Source organism: Centruroides vittatus, unplaced genomic scaffold, assembly GCF_030686945.1.
Source record: "Centruroides vittatus isolate TY-2023 unplaced genomic scaffold, ASM3068694v2 contig_546, whole genome shotgun sequence".
Taxonomy (NCBI): Eukaryota; Metazoa; Arthropoda; class Arachnida; order Scorpiones; family Buthidae; genus Centruroides; species Centruroides vittatus.
This window is the reverse complement of record NW_027122322.1, coordinates 401093-422986: the sequence shown is the minus strand read 5'-3', so window position 1 is coordinate 422986 and position 21894 is coordinate 401093. Positions and strand designations below refer to the sequence as shown.

The following is a 21894-nucleotide window of genomic DNA, read 5'->3' as shown; positions in this document are numbered from 1 at the left end:
AGGGCCTTTTGTTAGAGCCCCTTTTTTTTTTTTTAAATTATGGTGTTTTGGTTTACCAAATAATATTGAATATGGCCCACATCTGATGTACAGATATTTGACTTGCCCCTTGCTGCATCTGAGTTTGAGATCCCTGATTTAGACAGTCTATTATAGTAAAACATAGATTACCTCTAAATACTATATTAGCATTTCATGAAATTTATGGGGTATTTCACTTTATAATACAATGCAATCTCACTAATCCGAACTAATTGTAAGAGATCAGGATAAGTTTGGATTAGTCAAGTATTTTGATGTAAAGAACAAAAAATCAAAAAAGTTTAGTCACATATGACTAAACTTTATATATATATATAATGACTAAACATATAGGCTATATACAGTAGAATCTGCTTGTTATAATTACTTTTAGACTCATCTATGATGATAACTGATTATATTAGGTGGAGTAAGTAAATTAGAGTACAAGTAGTGAAAATTAAAAGGATATGTTAAAACAACTAAAAAAATATGTAATTTGAAGATTTATTGATTATCATCATTAATTAACAATAATTCATCTAGTATTGTTTACTTGTTACTTTTTGTTATAGTTAATCAAATACTTGTTTTCATAATGCTTGTGAAATTGTAATCAGTTCTTTAAATATATAAAATTTAATGATTAAGCATTATCAGCCAGGCTGACAGCACAAAAGGACTGCTTTAAAATGACTATTTTCCTGAAGATAATGATCTATAATTGAAACTCTCTTTACAATAAGTGATGTTTTATAAGTGTATTCTGACACGTTTTAGGATTTGCTAATTCTGACGATATTAAATGTGTGTGTGTGTGTGTATATACACCATATTTACTCGCGTATAAGACAAGGTTTTTATTCATTTTCACTGCTTCAAAAACCTAGGTTGTCCTATATGCACGAGCGAAGGATTCTTTTCATTTTCATATAATTTTTGTAAACTATTTGCATTTTTTACCTGATTCTCACCTTCTGATATTTAAAAACAAAAGTATTTTATCTGAGTCATTTGAATCGTTCTTGTGTATTGTCAGGAGTGAAGATGAATAGCAATAGGAAAAGCAAAGCTTTTGAATTGAATTCCAAAATTACACGAGAGCCCTATATAAGTTTTAATTCATTCCCATGTGAAAACAGATGATCATTTGGAAATCAGAATTCAAAGAAACTCAACAGTCGAATCCACTCTTTGTCAATTACAATTATAAGAATTGTCAAAAAAAAGGTTTCTGATTGTGCAGCTTTAAGTGAACAAATTATGTAGTCGATTTTACAAGATTTTTCCTTGAAGTTTAAAATGTCGGTAATTTTTGCGGTATATATCAAATGCACATATCTGCACACGTTGTCCCGTGTGCATATATGTGCATTTGATATTTTATTTGTTATTAAACGAAATAAAATTAGAATTGTATTAATAAATCTAATTTTCTTTATTTTGATCTTTAAAGTCACATCTTGTCCTATATGTGAGATTATCTTGTATTATTGGCTCTCACTGTCTCATGCTACCTGGTTGTTGAAATTCTTGAATGTCTAGATGAAGGATAAACAGTGTTTTACATTATTGGCAAATGCCAAATCTGACAGAGTGTGCTCAAAATGGCTGCCGAAACAGGTAAGGAATCGACAGGAAACATTGTCTTGTAGAAGGTGAAACCGTTTTGGATGCTGGACACATCGTATTTTGTGGATTAAACTCTAACAACAACACTGAACATAGTTTTATTTATCATAATAGTTATCTTTTTATATTGGAACAGGGTGTATACTGCTAACAATATTTAAACACTTCTCACCTGTTAACGTGTAACAGGTGAGAAGTGTTTTAATTCTACACACAATAGTCTTTTATTTTATTTTTAAATAATAATTCTTATGCAGTCATGGCGTAGCGGTAATATTCCAATTCAAGTTTGAAAAATTATTCTTTTGAAAATTGAAGCCGTCCACATAAAAAGAAAAAAATGTCTAATTTTTTTTTGTAAATGGACATGCCTGTCGAAAAATTGTTTTTGTACACAGATCGGAAAGAAAATAGGTAAATTTTCTATCTTCATATACATATGTCGAGAACTTTCCAGTCAAATTTTTAAAAATATTCTTAATTGAAAATATAAGTTAGTTTACGTTTTTTGTTTTCATTTTAGTATTATGCTCGGCTATCACATGTTTACGAAAACCAGACAACCCTGCTTTGCACGTGAATTCTCCCCGTAATTGAGATGTATTAAAACGACAATATCCAAGATTGCAACACTAAAGCAACATGAACTTTCAGTGTTGTTGTTAGAGTTAAATCCACAAAATACGATGTGTCCAGCATCCAAAACAGCTTCACCTTCTACAAGACAACGTTTCCTGTCGCCGATACAGTCTAGAATTTGACGTAAATTCAATGATTTGTTCTCCATTTGGTCATCGCAGTAGTCGTCATCGATGGAAACTGAATTGGCTCAGGCATTGAACAAACACATGGTCAGTTCCTTACCTCTTTCGGCAGCCATCTTGAACGCCCTCTGTCAGATTTGGCACTTGCCAATTACAAGCCATGACTTCTATTTATTTTTGAAAGCAATAAAAATACAATCTGTTTTTTTAATTAGAACTTTACAAAACAATCACATATTTAATGTTTTTATATATCTTTAGGAAAATTTTTCTTTTCTTCTTGAATGAAAAAGAATATTAAAAAAAAATTTTTTTTAATTTAAAAATAAGTGACAAGTTTTACTGAGTGTTGTTTGGTTAAATTACTTGATTTAGATGAATCCACTTGTCTCTATGAAGAACTAACTTCACTGTGGGCAAAAGGTGAAATAAAAGTAGATCGATTAAATAAAGTTTTGAAATTCAAAATAAATTATTTTAGAGATTTTGTAGATAACAATATAGAGGAAAAAAAGTGTGTCAGTTTCTGAAACAATAGAAAAAGGTAGAAAAATAACGTCATAGCAATTAGTAGTGTAGATGCTGAAAGAAGTTTCAGTTTAATGTACAAAAGTAAGAACTATTGAACATATATATCTGAGTAAATGACAATCAGTTTTCTAGGAAAATTAAGATTGGCATGCTATTTATACCTTTTGTAAAATCATCACTAAATCTATCTCTGCCAATCAGTGGGTGCCCAGATACATGAATCAGATTGGTCGAAAATCATGCTCTTCCATCATAAATCGTGGCCAATAATGCCTTGATTGGCCAAGACATCAGAATTTTTCATAAATCAGAAAAGACTAAATGCAAAGCAAATTGTTGTTTGGAACTTATTGCAAATAATTTAATTTTTTATTAAACTTTGAAGTTAGTTGTTTTTGAAATATAAGTAAAATTTTATTTACACATTAAAATATGTTAAATAAAAAATAAATATTGAATATATTTTTTAATACAAAAAATTTATTTTAAAAAGGATTCCAAAACATTTTTGACGTGTAGATAAGCATGTGAAAAAAATTTTTCAAATAAAGATTTCTGGAAATTATACACCTGTTTATCCTTCTTCCTTTCACACACTCCCTATGCTCCTGGAGCAAAGCAGTGTTTTGTTTTGAAGCTGTAAATAATTATAAATGATGCCAATTACAGAAACAAAGTATAAATCTGAACCCTGGTTTAGACTTGCTTCTATCCAAGTTTAAGAAATGGCTTTTGACAAGAATAACAATGCTCAACAATGGATAATTACAGTATAACTTGAACATCTGTAACTTGAATATTTCTTTAACTCAAAGGAAGCACTTGATAGGTCTCAATGGAATAGTATAGGGATTTAACATCTCCAAGTTGAAGAAAATTTGAGTTAAGGAAATTCAAGTTTAAGGCTTTTGTGATTGCCCGACACTGATTTATATTGCTTTCAAATTTTCCGACTCATATTTTAATATTTATTCTATCTGAAGTGATCCTAGTTATCTGGTTTTTAAGAAATTTTCAGTTAGTTGTGTCTAGTGTCCAACATCTATTTGCAGACAACATTCCTGTTCGAAGCAAGAGGACCTCTCACTTTGTATCAACAAGATGTACCTGCAAAACTGTTAGATTCCATTAGTTATATTGAACATTTTGCTGAAAGGCATCACTTGAGCTGTTTAAAACAAAAAAAAACTATCAGATTATTTTTTATATAATGCAAGAGGTAAAAATACAGATTATTTAGAAATTGGCATATTTCATTCTATTATTCTCTAACTTGAGTCATCTGTAACCGTTTTTTACTGAATCTTGGAGTTTGAGTTAGAGAAGTTCTACAGTACTTGCAAAAAGGCAAAGATTAGGAGGCGTAATGGGTTGTTTAGGGTCGATTTTACACACAACAGTGACGTGCCGGCACAGTGCAGTAAGCATCGATAAATATCACACACAGCCAGTCAGAATTTCATATATGACACTTGTATGATTGACAGAATAGAGCTAGTGGAACTGCGTTGAGCGCCACCTGTACGCAGGCAAAGGAAACTTTTTCGGGAAAACGCGAGCGTCTTTGGGTTAGATACGTACTGAGACGCGGTGCTTGCTTTCTGCCTGTGATAATGAAAAACAGCTTTCTGCCAACAAAACTTCAAAAAATAACTGTTGTATGGTTGGTTGTAGTGTTACCTATATTACTGAGCCGCCAAGTACAAAGTTTTATTCGTTCTCGCATGAATAATAGGCCTACCCTGGGACGAAAGAGAAATGGCTGACTGCAATTTAATTTCTGAGGTTAATTACATAATGATGTGTTGCATTCTAACCAATCTCCAATCTCCTGTTAACCATAGTTGGCTCTATTTTAAATTTAGTTCTCTAATGTAAAGTTTTTAGTAATTTTCTTTTTTTATGTTATTTTGTTAATCTGACAGATATTAATTGGCATATGATGTGATATTTGAATTTACGAGATCTGTGGAAGAAAGGAGTAAGAAGCAAAATTAGTATTTTGAGGAAATGAGGATGAGAATTTCTCTATTAATACAATACTATTAGCTATTGCTATGGTCCTTATTGAAGTTCCTTTATATATACGGTTAGTTACAAATTTCATTATTTACCATGAAATAGATATATAGTTTACTTCTTCCACACCACCCTTTAAATTGTACAAAATTAAGAGTATAATAAATATAAGAATATTAATACTGCTCAGTCCCAATGATCTACAGTCACTTCTCGAGTTACGACCATTCGCGCTTATGACGAAAAATTTCATTAAAAAATTTTTAAAATGTGTCAATTTTTTATAGGTTTTGTGGAATATATATCATATACATATATATCTTGCATGCTTTTGGCGATTGATTGTGTCATCTTTAGTTTTGTTGTGTAGTTAGTTACCCTTCGCGTGTGCTTGTGTAAGATGGCTAACTGTTTTGTTGAAGTACAGTCACTTCTTGACTTACGACCATTTCGACTTACGTCCGAAGTTGCGGAACCGAACCCCGTCGTAAGTCGAGAAGTGACTGTATTGACTAATGCAGGCATTACTTTGACCTTAAACTGCAGAATGTATGTATATATTATATATTATTAAATATATACTTATAAATAATATATAAATTTAGAATTTATCAAATTTCTATTTATTAAAATATAAATAGTTTTACATGTAACATACAAAATTCATACAGGATAAATTCATATGTTGCGAGAATGCTATTATTCCTCAACAACAATCAAATGAACAAAATGTTGAAACGAAAGTAATGAACATGAAGTACTGAACTTTAAAATTATCACATTGAAAAATTACTGGTAAGATGATCATCACCAGAATCTTCCTCACTAGAATGTTTTTGTATGGTTTCCAAGTGTAACATTTTATCGTTATTGCTTTTAAGTAGCTCCTTTGCTATTAACAGTGCTTCACAGGAATCGGTAAGAACTTGATTTTGTAGTTTAGCTTTTATTAAATTTAATTGCAAAAAAAAAAAATACGTTTAACTGCTGAATGAGGAAGCAATAAAAACATCTATTTACTGCCAAACTAAAGTAAAAAAAATATAGAAATAAGAATAAAAATGAATGTTTTGAAAGGTATTAGGATTTCATGAATAGTACCAGGAAAATGGTGTTGGGTATCTTAGTACTGAAACAATTAAAAAGGTACTAGATTAGTACAAAAGTACCAGATGCAACAACACTGGCACCGGCTTTGTAGCCCCGATTCTGTTACCCGGCATCGCCGCTAGAGGCGCCTCGATCTAGTTTCATCGTTCCTTCCACTAGCTCTATACAGATCATGTGTTGTAGATGAAACTCTGATTGGCTATGTTTGATATTTATCGATGTTTATGCACCAAACAGTCACTGTGCCGATACATCACAGTTGTGTGTAAATTGACCCTTAACCTCTTCTGTGTGGCTATCTGTACATTTCCCTGTTTATTTGAGGCAGTGCCATCTATTGAAGTTGGATTTTCACACTGCCTTTCATCCTGATTTATGTTGTTTAAAATTTAATATTTATTAACACTTACTTGAATCATTGTTTCTTTTAAAGATATGGTTGTCTGTTCTAGTCCTATCTTCAGTGTATTTAATTGATAGAATACCCTTAAGTTTTCTCGTTTTTGTTTTTTTTTCAAGACTGCATTTTCCTTTCATTGATTGAATGGCTTCCTAATGGTTTTCTAATGTCGTCTTATTGTCCTTTTGAACATTGGAATGCATTGCAGGCTTAGCCATGGGTATTGTTTTTCCATTCACTATTCTTCTTTATAGCAAGTTTTTATCTACTGTGTCAGACCACATGGTATTCCTAGAAATGGCCAGTGTAATTATTTCTTATGTAATTTTTGGTTGGGTGCCCAAATCTTACAATACCATCTTTGGCATATAAACAACCAGAATGTTTGTTGTTTATGTGCCAAATCAACTCACTGGTATTAATAGTGTAAGATCACAGTATGATCGAAACAAAAAATAAATGAAATAAGAATAACAATTGTAATTTTAATGGAAAAATAATTAATCTTGATTATAAAACAACCCAGAAGAGAATCAAAATCTAGGAAATGGGAAGTGAGCTAATATGCCCTATAAAAATAGATTTGGTAGAGGTAGAAGGAAAGAGGACAATTTTAACTAAAAAGAAGACACAAGCAATGGCAGACTGGGTCTAAAGATATTGGTTATCAGGAGACTAAAGGGGCCTACCCACAACAAAGTTATAAGGCTATCATTTCATTTTTATAAAAAATATGTATTTTTTTGAAAATTTTTCAAATGGAAAAAAATATAATTAAAATTTTTGGTAAACAAATTATATTTTTTAGTAATTACAGTGTACTGTACTGTATATTTTACTGTCAATATAGGCTAGATACTAAATGTAAACACAGATTATTGTTGTTGAAATTTTTAATTTTAAATAGTGTGTATTTTTAAATAGTTTGCTTGTACCAAATATTTTACACATTAGCAGGTAGTTAAAAAGCATATTTCATGCAGTCCATTATTAAGGGCAATTGTTTGAATTCACTAGATGATTGTGAAAATTATCAATAAATATTTCTGTTTCCAATTCATCTAACAATTCCTTTTCAATCGATAGCAACATATATAATTCCAAATTCTTGTCAGACAGTGAATTTCTTAACCTTGTCTTTATGATCTTTAACTTTGAAGATGTTTTTTCAAGCCTGATGTGACTTGAGTAACAGATTATGTACAGATGACTTTATAAAGTTTTAAAAGTTATCATATGCTTTGTCATAAAGTCTGTTGGATGGCAGAATTTTTAGTACACATGATGGTCAAGTGCTATAAATTATACTCTTGTTACAACTGGAATCCATATTCTCGCTATCATTAAGCAATAGCTTTAATACATCATAGTTCGAAGCAAATGAACAGTTCCAATATTACTTGATCGTTGCTGATTTATGGTGACAACTTAACAATACCTTCCAATGCCTCATCTTCAAGGTCTATTGCAATAGTTTTAAAGTTTGCTGGGTCCAAGCAGGATAAATCTTTATATAATTTTTTTTGTTGTACAATACAAAACTTGAATCTAGTGACTGGACAATGTGGTTTATTATTAGGTTAAACATATTTTCTCAAAAATCATTTAGAGAATCTGAGGAATTCTCTTCATCTGTAAGATCATTTGCCATATTTTTCCTTCCTCTGCAATGCTGTTTCCATGGTCAATTTCCAATGTTTGATTTTCATCCATATTAAACTATGAAATCTTGTCACTACATTTATTTAAAAATTCTAACATCTTACTCTGAACATTTGATAATGTTGTTGACTTTTCCTTCAACTTTATTGTATGTGAATCTACTAAACTTCATACAGTAAGCCTATCTAAACCATTGTCTGTAAATAACTTGGTAACAAGGCTTTAGTTCATTAATCCATGATTCTCAATCCATGGTCTGTGGAATACAGGTGCTCCATGAAGCCACTTCAAGTGTTCGGTGAAAAAATAAAATATACAATTAAAAATTGTTGCAAAAGAAAAATCAATACAATGTAAAATAATTTTTGTATGGGAATGTAATTAGCAAATGCAATGATGTCATATACTAGATCATGTGAGCTCTTGATTTCAAGATTTGTCACTCCCTGCTTTAAAGCTGATGTATTGTAAATGTTCTGCAAAAAAATGTCAGTTTAGTGTTCCCTGACTTCAAAAAGATTGAGAACCATGACATTAACTCATTTATTTATTTATTATTATTATACAGGGGGTGAAAATCTTTTGTCTCAGACTTTTCCTAATATAACTAAAATAAATATATAAATAATGTGGATTAGTCTCTGTAAACCTTCAAGTAAAATTTGCATCAAGTTTGTCTGAATCTTGTATTGTTGATAAGCATATGAATAGATTTACAGAAGTACTGACAGCGGCATTAAAATGTCCAAATATAGTTGTTACGGCATTGGATTTTCCTGACCATCTTGTCTCCAATTTGCTTTAATTGTTTCAATTTTTTCTTGTCATAGATATTTTCCAACAACTTCTATCCATGCAGCCATTCCCTTGTATGTTGTTTTCATAAAAGTTGCTAAATTCTGGAGCAAATTGAAAAAAGAAACTACAGGCACACAACGCTTTGTAGTTTTAGTTATCACCAAATTCAAGACATAGGCAAAGCATCATACATGAGCAAGCTGATCAGCCACAGCAGTAATTTTATTTTATAAACTATTATACTGACCTTTATAGCTTGAAGCTTTATCTATGCTGTTAAACATTTTTTGAGATCAATTTTAAGATGCAGTAATGTTTCGGTCAACAGATCAAAAAGTCCCTGCCCTATATCATCATTTGGTACAACTGAAAGTAGTCACAGATAACACTTTTGAGCACATACTGAATAATAATGCAAAACTTATTGATGGATGAATTATCTTGCATTGAATCAACTTGAATAGAATAATATTTTGCTTAAGAAACTTTATGGCATTCTTTCTTGTATCATATTTTTCAGTTTAGTTTAACATGTTAATAGTTGTCAGGTATGTAATAAGTCCACCACAGCCTTTGAGCCTTCTTTGTTGTTGTAATCATTTGATTCATTGTGTAGACTTGTTTTATACTGCTGAAATATGAGCTGCCATCATGGGAATATATTTTGCCATCAACTACATTGTAGCTAAAAATTGCCATGATTCAGAATGTCATCCAGAGTGCAGACTGATTCATTTCTCTGTCCTTAAAAAAGAATTACCTGTTTTCTTAACGTCTTTATGATGTCTATAATCCCTTATATTTAAATTAAAGGGCATAGGGCCCTGTATATTAAAAAAAAATATTAAAAAACACATAAAACACAACTAGCATGAGATGATCTGACAAAGCACACTGAAACTGAAGCCAATGCAATTAAAAATATTTCTTGTCTTTGCAATGTATGCAAAAGCTCAATACAAAGTTAACTCTGGATGCACATCACAATCCTGGGACTCCCACTAAGCTTCGTTTCACAGTTGTAGTAGTGTAGTGATATGGGACCTGCTCATTCCCCCCCCCCGAGTGCAATCTGTTTATATATAAATATATAAGTTACTATATGTTACTTTGTTGTATTTATATTTATATGTTATTTATTATTTATTATTGTTCTAAGAATGCTAAAGTTTAAAAACTGAAAAAAAGGATGTTAAAAAAAAGTTTAAAAATTCAAAAAAAAATTTGGAATACGGAACGGAAGAACAAGATTGGAATATTGAGAAGTCTAAGGAGAGAGTTTATTTTTTTGGAGAATGAAAGAAGTGGTTTGATTTGGTTTCTTTTAAAGATTTTTGTTTAAAAGGAGACCTGTAGCGATATTGTATTCTCCACAAGTAATAGAAATTTGACCTTTTAGAACATACGCATCAGCTTAACATAACTAGAATCAGAATTATTTTTTTAGTTATTTATTATGTTCTTAAATATAAAATATCCTCAAAGAATGATTTTATTAAAATAGTAATACGACATAAATTTTTTAAGCTACTAAAAGGGCCATTAACATTTTTAACATATCTAATATTTAAGAGGGCCACCTTGCCATCAGGTAATCTTAGCATTTCTCAAATTATCAGTCACAACCCAATATTGGGTTGTGTTAAAATTTTAATGAGTCACGAAGAAATGATATTACCTTCCACAGAAATACATGTATTACTGAAGTATTCCCTGAGAACTAGGGACAATAGATGCATCTGTTAAGTACTGAAAGTTTTTAACAACTTTTTTCTTATAGTTATTATTGTCACTTAGTAGTAATAAAATTAAGTTTATAGAATGTGTATATATGAAATTGACTTGTCTGTTTTGAATAACATCAAAATTGGTATTTTATGTAAGGTTGTAGTCATAAAGCCATTTAAGTTTCAGTGGTTTGGAAAATATTTTTATGTTTATTCAAACTTTTAGGTTTATTGCCATACATAACAATAAATTGTAAAAAATAAATAATGGATGAATTTTGGCAGAAGTGAATCAATAATTGAAAAAAATTTGACAAAATCTCTTACGATCTGAAAAGTACATTTTAAAAATACAGTAGAGCATCGATTATCCGACCCCCGATCAACCGTCACATCGGTTGACCGACCGCGTTCTAGTCGGCAAATTCAAATGTCCGTTAGTGATGTGGCGCTACAATATTTGGCTATGTCTTGGCTACTTTAATATTATTTTTGTTAAATTTTGCATGTTTTAGCTGGAAACACTGGCTCAACCATGAAAGGGAGGCCAGTATTTAAACCAGGCTTAATTTTCTATTTTTTATTTATTTCTGTATTTATTTTGTGCAAAATAAAGAAATAATTTAATGATGATTATTATTTTTTTTTTAAATTTTGTTAGGCTTAACATTGATGAAAATTCAATGCTAAGTAGGTTAATAGCGATATACAGGTATACCTCGACTTACGTCCCTCTCAAGTTACGTCGTTCCCGATTTTACGTCGTTTGTCAAAAAAATATATGGAAAAATAAAAATCAAGTTTAAGTCAGTTTATTCGACTTTAAATCCGTCCGCCACAAACATTGAAGTCGTAATATCACTAGAGAAGCGTTGAAAGCACATAAAATCATATTAAAATATTTACATTTACAGTAAATGTTAATATAATCATCATAAATCATATAAAACGAAACATGAAAACATCTGTGTTTCTGTGTTGTCGTCTTATTTAGCGGTCTTTAAGTGCTCATTATTGGCGTTTAGTTACGACGTAAGTCGTAGTTTCGACTTACGTCGTAACTACACAAGTAAATTCGCCTTACGTCGTTTTTTGACTTAGGTCGCCTCTCCTGGAACCAATTACCGACGTAAGTCGAGGTATACCTGTACTAATATGCTTATTACATGGGATATACTAATACACTATACTAATAATGTATTTTTTCATACTTTTCGGTTATCCGTTTTTTCACTTATCCGACGAACCTCAGTCCCCAATTGAGTCGGATAATCAATGCTCTACTGTATTAAATTATTAAAAATTATAATTATTAATTTAGATAAGAGATGGTGCCTAACGCTTACCTCTATATCAAATTCATTTGTATTTAATATTTAATTATAGCCATATAATAGTCCAATTATTTAGGTGTTTGTTGCTTTATTTAAAGAAGGTTCATTAAGTTTGAAAAATATTACAAGTTTTTTTACAAGTTTACAAGTCAGGGATAGTGTAGATGCCTGGTTGGTCTTTACCATTGTGGAGAAGGGATGAAATTGAGGGACTTGGAAGGCTAAATGAAAATTATTTTTTCTGGATAATTCCTTGTAAAGAGTGGCTAGCTTCCTATCATAAGTGACAGGAATCTAGTCACTCTAAGCAGAAACACTGGGCAAGCTGACACCCTGACCAGTCTGCCATTGGACACAAGGACCATTGCTCAAAATTTTCTCTCTCGTTTTGAATTATAATTTGGTTAATTAGATGGTTTTGTCTATATACTATAATTGTTTTTTAATTCTCTTTATGAATTACAATGTGGTAGTTTAAATAACTGATCGTTGTATTATATTTGTAACTCTAAACTAAATTATTATACATCTAAGGTTTAATTATAGTATTAATGATTGTTATCAGATGCTCTGTTTTTTTGGGTTTGCTATTATTATTTGTAAGATCAAATTGTGAAAAGGCCAGATAGACCAAAATGCATATTGGACAAATAGAGTTAATTAAATTCACTAAGTATAATAAGCCTGACTCATTGGTTCTGGTTAACTATTAAGGCAAAAGCTTTTTAATATATAGCATGTTCAAATCAGCATAGAATTGTGCGAAATGGTTAAATTATACACTATTAATTAGCATACTTTTTCAATGAATACATGTATGTTTCAATAGCATTGTTAGTTCTTGTATAGCTTTGGTTTGAGTGAGACATTAGTTTTCAGTCAAAAATTACAATATGAAACAATAACCAATGACAAAATTTTACTTTAAAATGAGCACATAAGAAATATTTAATAATCTTAAAATAGTGTGAGTATGATTATCTATCAAATATGAATATAAATAAATAAAGCTTAATGAAATAGGATAACACATATAGAAAAAATAGAAAAAATGTTAAATAATTTTATAATTTAATAATTATTGATTTTTAATTGACATATTTGTTTGAACAGTTCCATTTTATTTTACTTTATTTGTAGTTTTGAAATTGTTAAAAATCTAGTAGCTCTGAAAAAGTTAAAAATGAAAAGTAAAAGTGCTCTTATTTTTTATGGAATATTACTTAATACTAGTACTTAATATTATTACTGTATTATTTTTTAAAGAATTTTGTGATTGCTAGATATATTGATTAGTGTTTAAAATTTTAGTGTTTTTGGGCACCAATTTGAATTTTATTGCAGACCTATAAATTCCCACTGTTGTTATAAATTCCCACTGTTTGTTTGACCTATAAATTCCCCCTTCCTTAATCTCAAGAATGAAGTTAGATAGTTGAAGGCCAAGACCGGATGTGGAAAGATTAGGGGCAGGAGGCCCCAATTAATTATATATGAATTTCCAGTTTGCACGAGAGATCATGTTATTTCAATTTGAAAATTTTCTCTTAAAAGGAGTTAGATAGACCAGTGATTCTCAAAGTGGGGGTCGCTGAAAAATTGATGCCAGATCAATTTTTTCAAATATTTTATAAATTTACTATGGATTCATGTTTAGAAATAATAGAAATTAAAAATATATAAAATAATTTTTACTTAATAAATTACACATATAAATAATAAAAACAATATAAATATTTAAATACGAGTCTAACCCCCTCCCTCCGGGATGTTTTTTGACACATACTCATTCTTCGGGGATCCTTTGAAATTTTTAATTGCAGAAGGGGGGTCGCGGCTCAAAAAGTTTGAGAAACACTGAGATAGACGACTGGTACAATCCTGTTGCTAGCAGGAAAGTATGATGTATAGAGGCAAGACACTACTAATTTGAGGTGGGGAGCATATATTTTAAATGAAATAAATTTAAAAATGTGATTAAAAATTGCAACCTGTAATGTGATTAAAAATTGATAAATAATTACTCGTTCCAATTATAAAGTTATCGTTTGCCAAAAGTTATTCTCTTTTTGTATTACAGTTGCATAACTGCATAGATATACGTATGTTAAATGTAATATAATATTTCCATAATATTATAAAGCTATGTATTTTTACTTTCATTTATGAATTGTCTGTTGATAAATTGTTTCATGGGTTAGTAAGTACAGTAGAAACTTGATAATTTGTCACTTTAAAAAGGTGTAATTTTTAGACACTTTTAGATAATTTTCAGAAAGGAATTGTAAACTTCTGTTAACAGTGGTTGGGGAAGCTAAGTAACCAAGAGCTGTAAAAAAAAAAAAAATAATTTTAATCAAAAATTTATTATACCCAAAGAATGCATGAATGAGTTGAGAAATTTTTTAGCTTGGTTTTGTAATGTATTTGTAGTTCAGATGAAATTGTATCTTAAATCTAAAAATTTACCAGAAAAAGCACTTTTAATTATGGACAATGCCCCAGTGCATTTGTTGAATAACTTAGTAGTTGATAAAGATATAAAATGTGTCTTTTCTTCCTCCCAGCACAACCTTTTTGATTTAGCCGATAGATTAGTGAGTGATTAAAAATTTGAAGTGTTACTACCAGAAAATATTCGTTTGGTATTTTCTTTCTTGTGATATGGGTACAAATTTTGGAAACAATACTTTATTAAACATGCAATTTTTAACATTGCCAAAGTGTGGGATAATGTTCCAAATGAAACATTGTTTCAAAGTTAAGTGCCATTAGATGCACTTAAAGGAAGTAATTGTGATGAAAACAAACAAACAAACTACTGGATGATGTTTCTTGAATATGTAAAGACACTTTTCAAATAGAACAGAGTGATGTAAATAACTGGCTGAATGTGAATAGCTTGGATTTGGGATTCGAAATTTTGAATGACAGTAAAATAATTGAATATGTAATGAACAAGGACATAAGCAATGAAGAAGTGGATAAAAATGATGACGACAACGAAGACAACATATCTAATTCTCCACATTTTAATTGCATATAAATTGAGGAAATGCTATCAAAATGCATCAAATGGTACAAACAGCAAAATGAGGCAGAAATTCTGAACTTAATCGCTATGCGGTATGTGCACAACTTAGCAATCATGAAGGAATGAGAAAAAATAGTTCATAAAAAAACTTCTCTGTAAGCTGAAATGAATTTAGCTTGAACATCAAAAATACTTTTTTCAACAAGACTTTGATTTATTTAAATGAATGTTTTCGATATCTTTTCACAAGTCTGCATCAGGTTTAACAAGAGGATGCAAACTTTAAATTTTAAAAAATGTTAGAACTTAAAGTTCAGATTTTCTTGTTAAACCTGATGCAGACTTATCAAAAGAAATCAAAAATGTTTAAATCAAGCATGTCAGAGATACGGCCTGCGGGCCATGACTGGCCTGCAAGACAATTAGTTGCGGTCCACAACATTGATTAAATAATGCTATTTGTTTATTTTTAACTAGACCATTTCCGTACCATTCATGGGATCGGCATGTACAATGCAGATAAATTAGCAGATTTTTCTAACCATTTGCTTGATCTTATTTCTGAGTTTAATAATTGTTTTGCAGATTTTCACGAGCTCAATACATACGACTTTTCTCTTTTTAATGATCTATTTACGTTCAATGTTGGTAAAGAACCAACTTACTTGCAAATGGAACTAATAGATTTGCACTGTGATACTGCTTTAAAAAAAAAGTTCAATGAATTTGACATTTTGGCATTTTATACAAAGTATCTCAAAAATCAAAATAGCAAACTTAAGGAACCATGCTGCCCACATTTTATGCATGTTTGGAAGTTCATGTGTGTGTGTGAACAAATGTTTTCAACAATGAAGATTAATAAATCTAAATACCGTTCAAGACTTGCAGATGAACATCTGTCCATTTTGAAAATCAATACAATATCGTGATACCAAACATCGAGGAGATAATGAAGTGTAAAAGAAGTCAAGTTTTTGGATCCTCAAAATAATGTTTTGGTTTAATACGTCTCTACTTTAAAAAAATTATAACTTTTTCTTTAATAAAATCATTTTTTATATATTTCTTACTTATACTTAGTATTACATTTGCATTTTATTTTTAATCTAGCCTACAGTCATACTCGAGACAAAAAATTGGCACTTGAGTTTGAGTTTGACACCCCCTGGTTTAAATAAATTAGTCTTGCTGGAAAACAGTATTTAAGGCATTTGTTCAAGCAAAAGAATCAGTTATTTAAAATGTCATATGTGTGCATATATAAAGACAAAAAATAAATAAATTTTACCGGAATGTTAAAAAAAAAGTGTGTAAGTTTTAAATTATATTTCTACCTTTAAGAAAATGTTTTCCAAAAGTTTTTATAAAAAAATAGGTTATAAGTTTTGTAGTTTTAATTAACACAATACATAAATATTTTAAAATGTGTTTTAATTGTTCCTAGAATTTTCTATAATTCATCATCCCCTCAGTTCCAGATGTGATGAATTATTGAGTTTCTACAGTACATTTATTTTATCATTTATTGCCAGTTTATATTAGTGCACAATATATTTTAAGTACACATCATATAGTTATGTCAGCAATAGTTGTAAGTTGTCGTTACTTTGCTTATTTTCTTTGATATGACTTGACAATTTTTGTTTTCTTTCACAATATTAATATAACTAACCAGAAAACAGAAATATTATTAATATGAATGATGACTATTTTTAACATATTTCATTTAATGAGTATCAAGCAAAGATAATGTTGATTTATACGTGGTACGATCCAAAAGTTCGGGGACTGCAGTAATCTATGACAACAAAAGCATGTATTTGAAGTTACAGCGTATGAAATGGATTCTACCAAACCACCTCTACGTGTTCAGGTTAATTTCACCCATGTCATGTGATTAAACCACGAGCGCTGCTGTTTTTTTCCGGAGATAGTTACCTTTGTTCTGCGATGTAATAAAAGTGGAGTTTCAAGAATAACCTCCATCATTTTGACTTTGCCATGGTAGAATCAGCATACACCTTTCTTAGCAATTTTAAAGTCTCTGTAGGTGTTTTACCTAAATGCTGACAAAATTTAATGTTGGAGGTTGTTCTTGAAACTCCACTTTTATTATGTCACAGAACAAAGGTAACTATCTCCGGAAAAAAACAGCAGCGCTCACGGTTTAATCACATGACATGGGTGAAATTAACCTGAACACGTAGAGGTGGTTTGGTAGAATCCATTTCATACGCTGTAACTTCAAATACATGCTTTTGTTGTCATAGATTACTGCAGTCCCCGAACTTTTGGATCGTACCACGTATTCTGTATGATATACAATAAAACTTTACAAGCAATTATTTATTGACATTAAAAATTGCAACCCAGCATTGTGACAATCATATTTTTAATTAATTTAATTTAAAATATATGATCTGCACCTCAAATCAGTATTGTAGTGTCTTCCCCTGTACATGTACGTCATACTTTCTTTAACAACAGTCATGCCAGTCATCTATTAATTGCTTTCAGAGAAAAGTTTTGAATTGAAATAATGTGACTTCCACTTTGCATTAGAAGTTTGTACATAGTTAATCGGAGTCTCCTGCTCCTAAAATTTCCATATTTGTCTTGTCTTTCATCTATCTAAGTCCATTCTCGAGATTAAGGAAAGATAGGCAGACAGACGACAGTGGGAATTTATAGGTCTACAATTTTTTCAAATTGCAGCCCAATTAATACAAGTTTATAATTTATTTTTGTTTCATAAAGCTGTTTCTTGCTGAATAGGTACTGAATAGATATAATTGGAAAAGTTCAGTTTGATATATTTGAAAATTAAAACATTACATTTAGCATAAGATTTTAAGGATATATAAATTTCATTACAGGCTAAAATCCAAAACAGTCAGAAAATAGAAAATTTTTTAATGCTATTAAGTCAAAATTTACATGAAAAATACTTAGACATATAGCACTTTGTAATATATTTTATTTCCTCTTCTATGTATTTATTTTTAAATTTTTTAACAATTAAAAATAAATTTATAGTTTATGATTAAAAGTTACAACATGTTAACAAAAGATTTAGTTTTATCAACAATGTGTATAATTAAATGAAGAGAACTAGATTTAAATATGAAGCCAACCATCATACAAATACAGTATATATACAGTTGCTCCTGTTCATCTGAAATCTCATGGAAATGAGAAAAAATCATGATATAGAGGTTCCTACACAGTAAACAGTAATAGGTTTGATTGGAGGTATAATTTATTAATGCAATTACAAGTACAGTACATATCTGTATGAGATATAAATAAAACATTTTTGACATATCTTAACAGGAATAGTTTGCCAGTTGTTTCTAGTGCCTGACTTTCTTCAACCAATAGGATTATTTCCTCTGATTGTAGCCAATTTTTGGCTACAGAGCCAGATTTAGAAAAGCAGCATTAACTGATGCTATGCACTATACTTGAAGAGATGTTTTTCAAGTACAATTTATGCTATCAAAATGTAGTGGCTAAGCTATGAATTTGTAATTGACACTTCACTCCATAATTTGAGATAGAGAGGTTTTGGGAGAAAATTGTTTGAAATGAACATGGAAAATATTGAGTTTAAACTAAAGATGCAGGGGGTAAAAATTTTGAGATAGACAGGTTTAACTGAATATACAAAATAAATCTCAATTATACTAATAATCAAATGATAAAGACGGCTTCCAGGCAGTTAATTAGCTAAGTTATTTTGTTTTATTAGGAAAAGTTCTCTTAAAATAATTTATCATCTGAATGATGAAGTAAGATTCTATTGCTTTTTAGCTTATAAAAATAGTGTGTATCAGTAGTAGTAGTAGTAGTACAATGCATGAAGTATTATGATATTAAAAGTGTTAATTTAATTGTGAATGTAAAGTTTTGTTCACATGAATTAGATATCAACTAATCAGTCTTTGAACAATTTTTCATCTTACCAACCCTGCCAAAATATGCTTCAAGTCAAAGACCAACATTTTACATGCTTTTTTTGGCACATCTCCATTGTTATGTTTCTGAACTTAAAAGAAGTATTCCAGGTGATTATAGTTAAGATTGTTTAAGTGATGTTTATAGACTTTGTTCTTTAAATATCCTTACAGAAAATAATGGTAAGGTATCAGATCAATGGACCTGCAGGCCTCACAGGACTGTGTCAGCCTATCCATCTTCCAGGAAATGTCATTTAACCACTGATGCACAGTTATGGTGTAATGAAGACTGACCCTGTCTCATTACCACCATATTTCTTTTATGCATCTTGTTTGCACAGAATTAGATAAATGGTATTCTCAGTTAAATTGAGACAAGTTTGACTATTTACCAATCCTTCAAAAAAGAACTGGTCCATAAGACTACCTAACATCTCTCCATACTATTATTCTGGACTTTTGTCATTGAACGTCATGTTCAGTGACTTTGTTTGGATTGTCAACAGCCCAATATATGCAATTGTCCCTATTCAAATTTCCGGAAAATTAAAATTTGGCTTCAGCAACGTAAATAACATGGTTACTTAAATCTGAGTTCTCTTGAAGTTTTCAATCTATTCTTCATCAAACTGTATGCATCTATCAGGATTATCTTCATGGAAGGTGTAAATTAGCCTCAGGAGATATGGATAACTTCATTTCATGCAACATATACTGAATGGATGCTTCAGAACTGTTGCAAGAACTCTTCAGTTGAGTAGAAAGACAGACTTTGTTGGCTTTATCATACATAGTATACATAGAAGCAGACCTGCCTGGACAGGAAATTTCTAACATGCCTTTTTTATATTGACATTCGTGTTTATCTGGGATATTGTCTTGCATTTTAGAGGCCGATTTCCAAATTCAGCATGAAAACATCTCTGAAATTCAAACATTTTTGGTTTCTGAATAAAGTCAGACATAGTGAATTCTCTTCTATAAATATACTCTTCCTGTTGCTATTGTGATCAAGAAGTGCTTTTGTTGGGAAAATAACAGCAGTAGAATGCATGTCACTACTTAATGTCAATTTTTCTGATACTTTATAGAACTTCATTCCACTACTAAGTAATAAAGACTGTACAAACAAGTTGTCTTCTTTAAGATCCTTTTTTAATTCCAGTCAGGAACTGATAGCAACAACTTGAAGTACTAAAAATGTTTATTAAAAAAGACTGATTTAAAAAAATATACACACAGTAAAAGTGTATAGATATGTCAACATTTTATTACAGGTTCTGGCACCACTATACAGATTAAAAAAGTGCTAAAAATGTCTTCACAATGACAATCAGATCTAAAAGTTACTACTGCGTGAAACTACATAAATTTTTTTTAAGTTACTTGATTTGCACCAGAGGACTTTACATCAACCTTAACAGCAGTTATAATCACAACTTTTAGATCTAATCGTCATGTGACGACATTTTCAGCACATTTTTAATCTGTTTAGTGATGCCAGATTCTACATAAAAGATTAGTATTTATGTTCAGTTTTAATGTGTGTGTACATTGTTTAAAATGGTGTGTTATCAGTCTTTTTAATGAAGATTTTTTTAGTATTTTTATCATCAAATCATTGCTATCAATCCCTGACCGGAATTAAAAAGGGTTTTAAAAAAGACTCGACTTGTTTGTATAGTCTTCTACAATTACTGACATTTTAACTGATAATATCAGCTAGAAGCTTTATTACATTAATAAATAACTATATCAAAAAGAAATTAGAATTTGATTTGTGTAAGTCAACATGTTAAATATTTTTAGAGTAAATTTCAAATTATATAATTCTAATAAAATTAGATGCAAATTTAGTTCAAAACTGCTTTTCATTTTGAATTGAATTTGTATCTTTCATGCTGTAATTCTGATTATGATATTAGAATTTTGAAAATGTTACATGTTTCTTCAATCTATTAATATAAACTTTGTGTTTATAAATTAATGTAAGTTGTAGTTATTCAGTTCAGTTTTAATAATTTTAAAATTAATTAATTTAAACAAAATTGTTATTTGTAAACTAACTAAGTATTCAAGAATAAATTATTAAAATGGAACAGATATAACAATGTGTAAAAGTTTCTTCTTCCAATAGTGAGACTAGCGATCTTTATCACATCTTTCTTAATTATCTGCAATAAGCAGAGACCAAGATTAATAAATCAATTCACTTCAGTTTACCTTCAAATTTAAAAAAACAAAATTAATGCTAACTTAAAATCTGGTAATTCAACTAAAATAACTTGTTTAAATATGGCAGGAGTTATTTACAAGTTGAGCTGTACTTGCAACAGATAAAGTACATTATATAGGTGAGACCAAAAAACAAAGACTTAAAGAATATGATGCATAAGGTTAAAATACTGCCAATTTCATGGACCCCACATTGTGAAGAAAATAATTGTAATATACACAGAAATAATATTAAAGTTTTATTTAAAGAAAATGATGCATACATAAGGTTTAAAGAACACACACAATTTTGACAATAATAGCTATCAACCTAAATAATGGGATGGAAATTGATTACGTATGGTACAACGTCATTAAGAACCATAAAAGGTGTTGCAAATGTGAAGTCTGGTAGTGAAACATAACTACTAAGACACCGAAGCCATGAGGTTTATTTTGTATACTTGTAAATTTAAATTTTAATTGCTTTTTTAAATTTAAAATTTGTAGTCTGAAGAGGGATTAGAAATGCATTTGTTAAATAGGCAAATAAAGTGAATTGATTTATTAATCTTGGTTTCTGTTTACTGTGGATAATTAAGAGAGATCTGGTAAAGATCGCTAGTCTCACTATTGGAAGAAGAAACTTTACTCAAAATTATGATTATTTTTGATTAAGTTTGGGG

General features: G+C 30.0%; 1 protein-coding gene across 2 annotated transcripts in view; it reads left to right on the top strand.

Annotated features, from left to right (window-relative positions):
• The window catches only part of LOC136978564 (myb-like protein X), a 44348-nt gene that overhangs the window by 1141 nt on the left and 21313 nt on the right, over positions 1-21894 (top strand). The window lies entirely within an intron of this gene.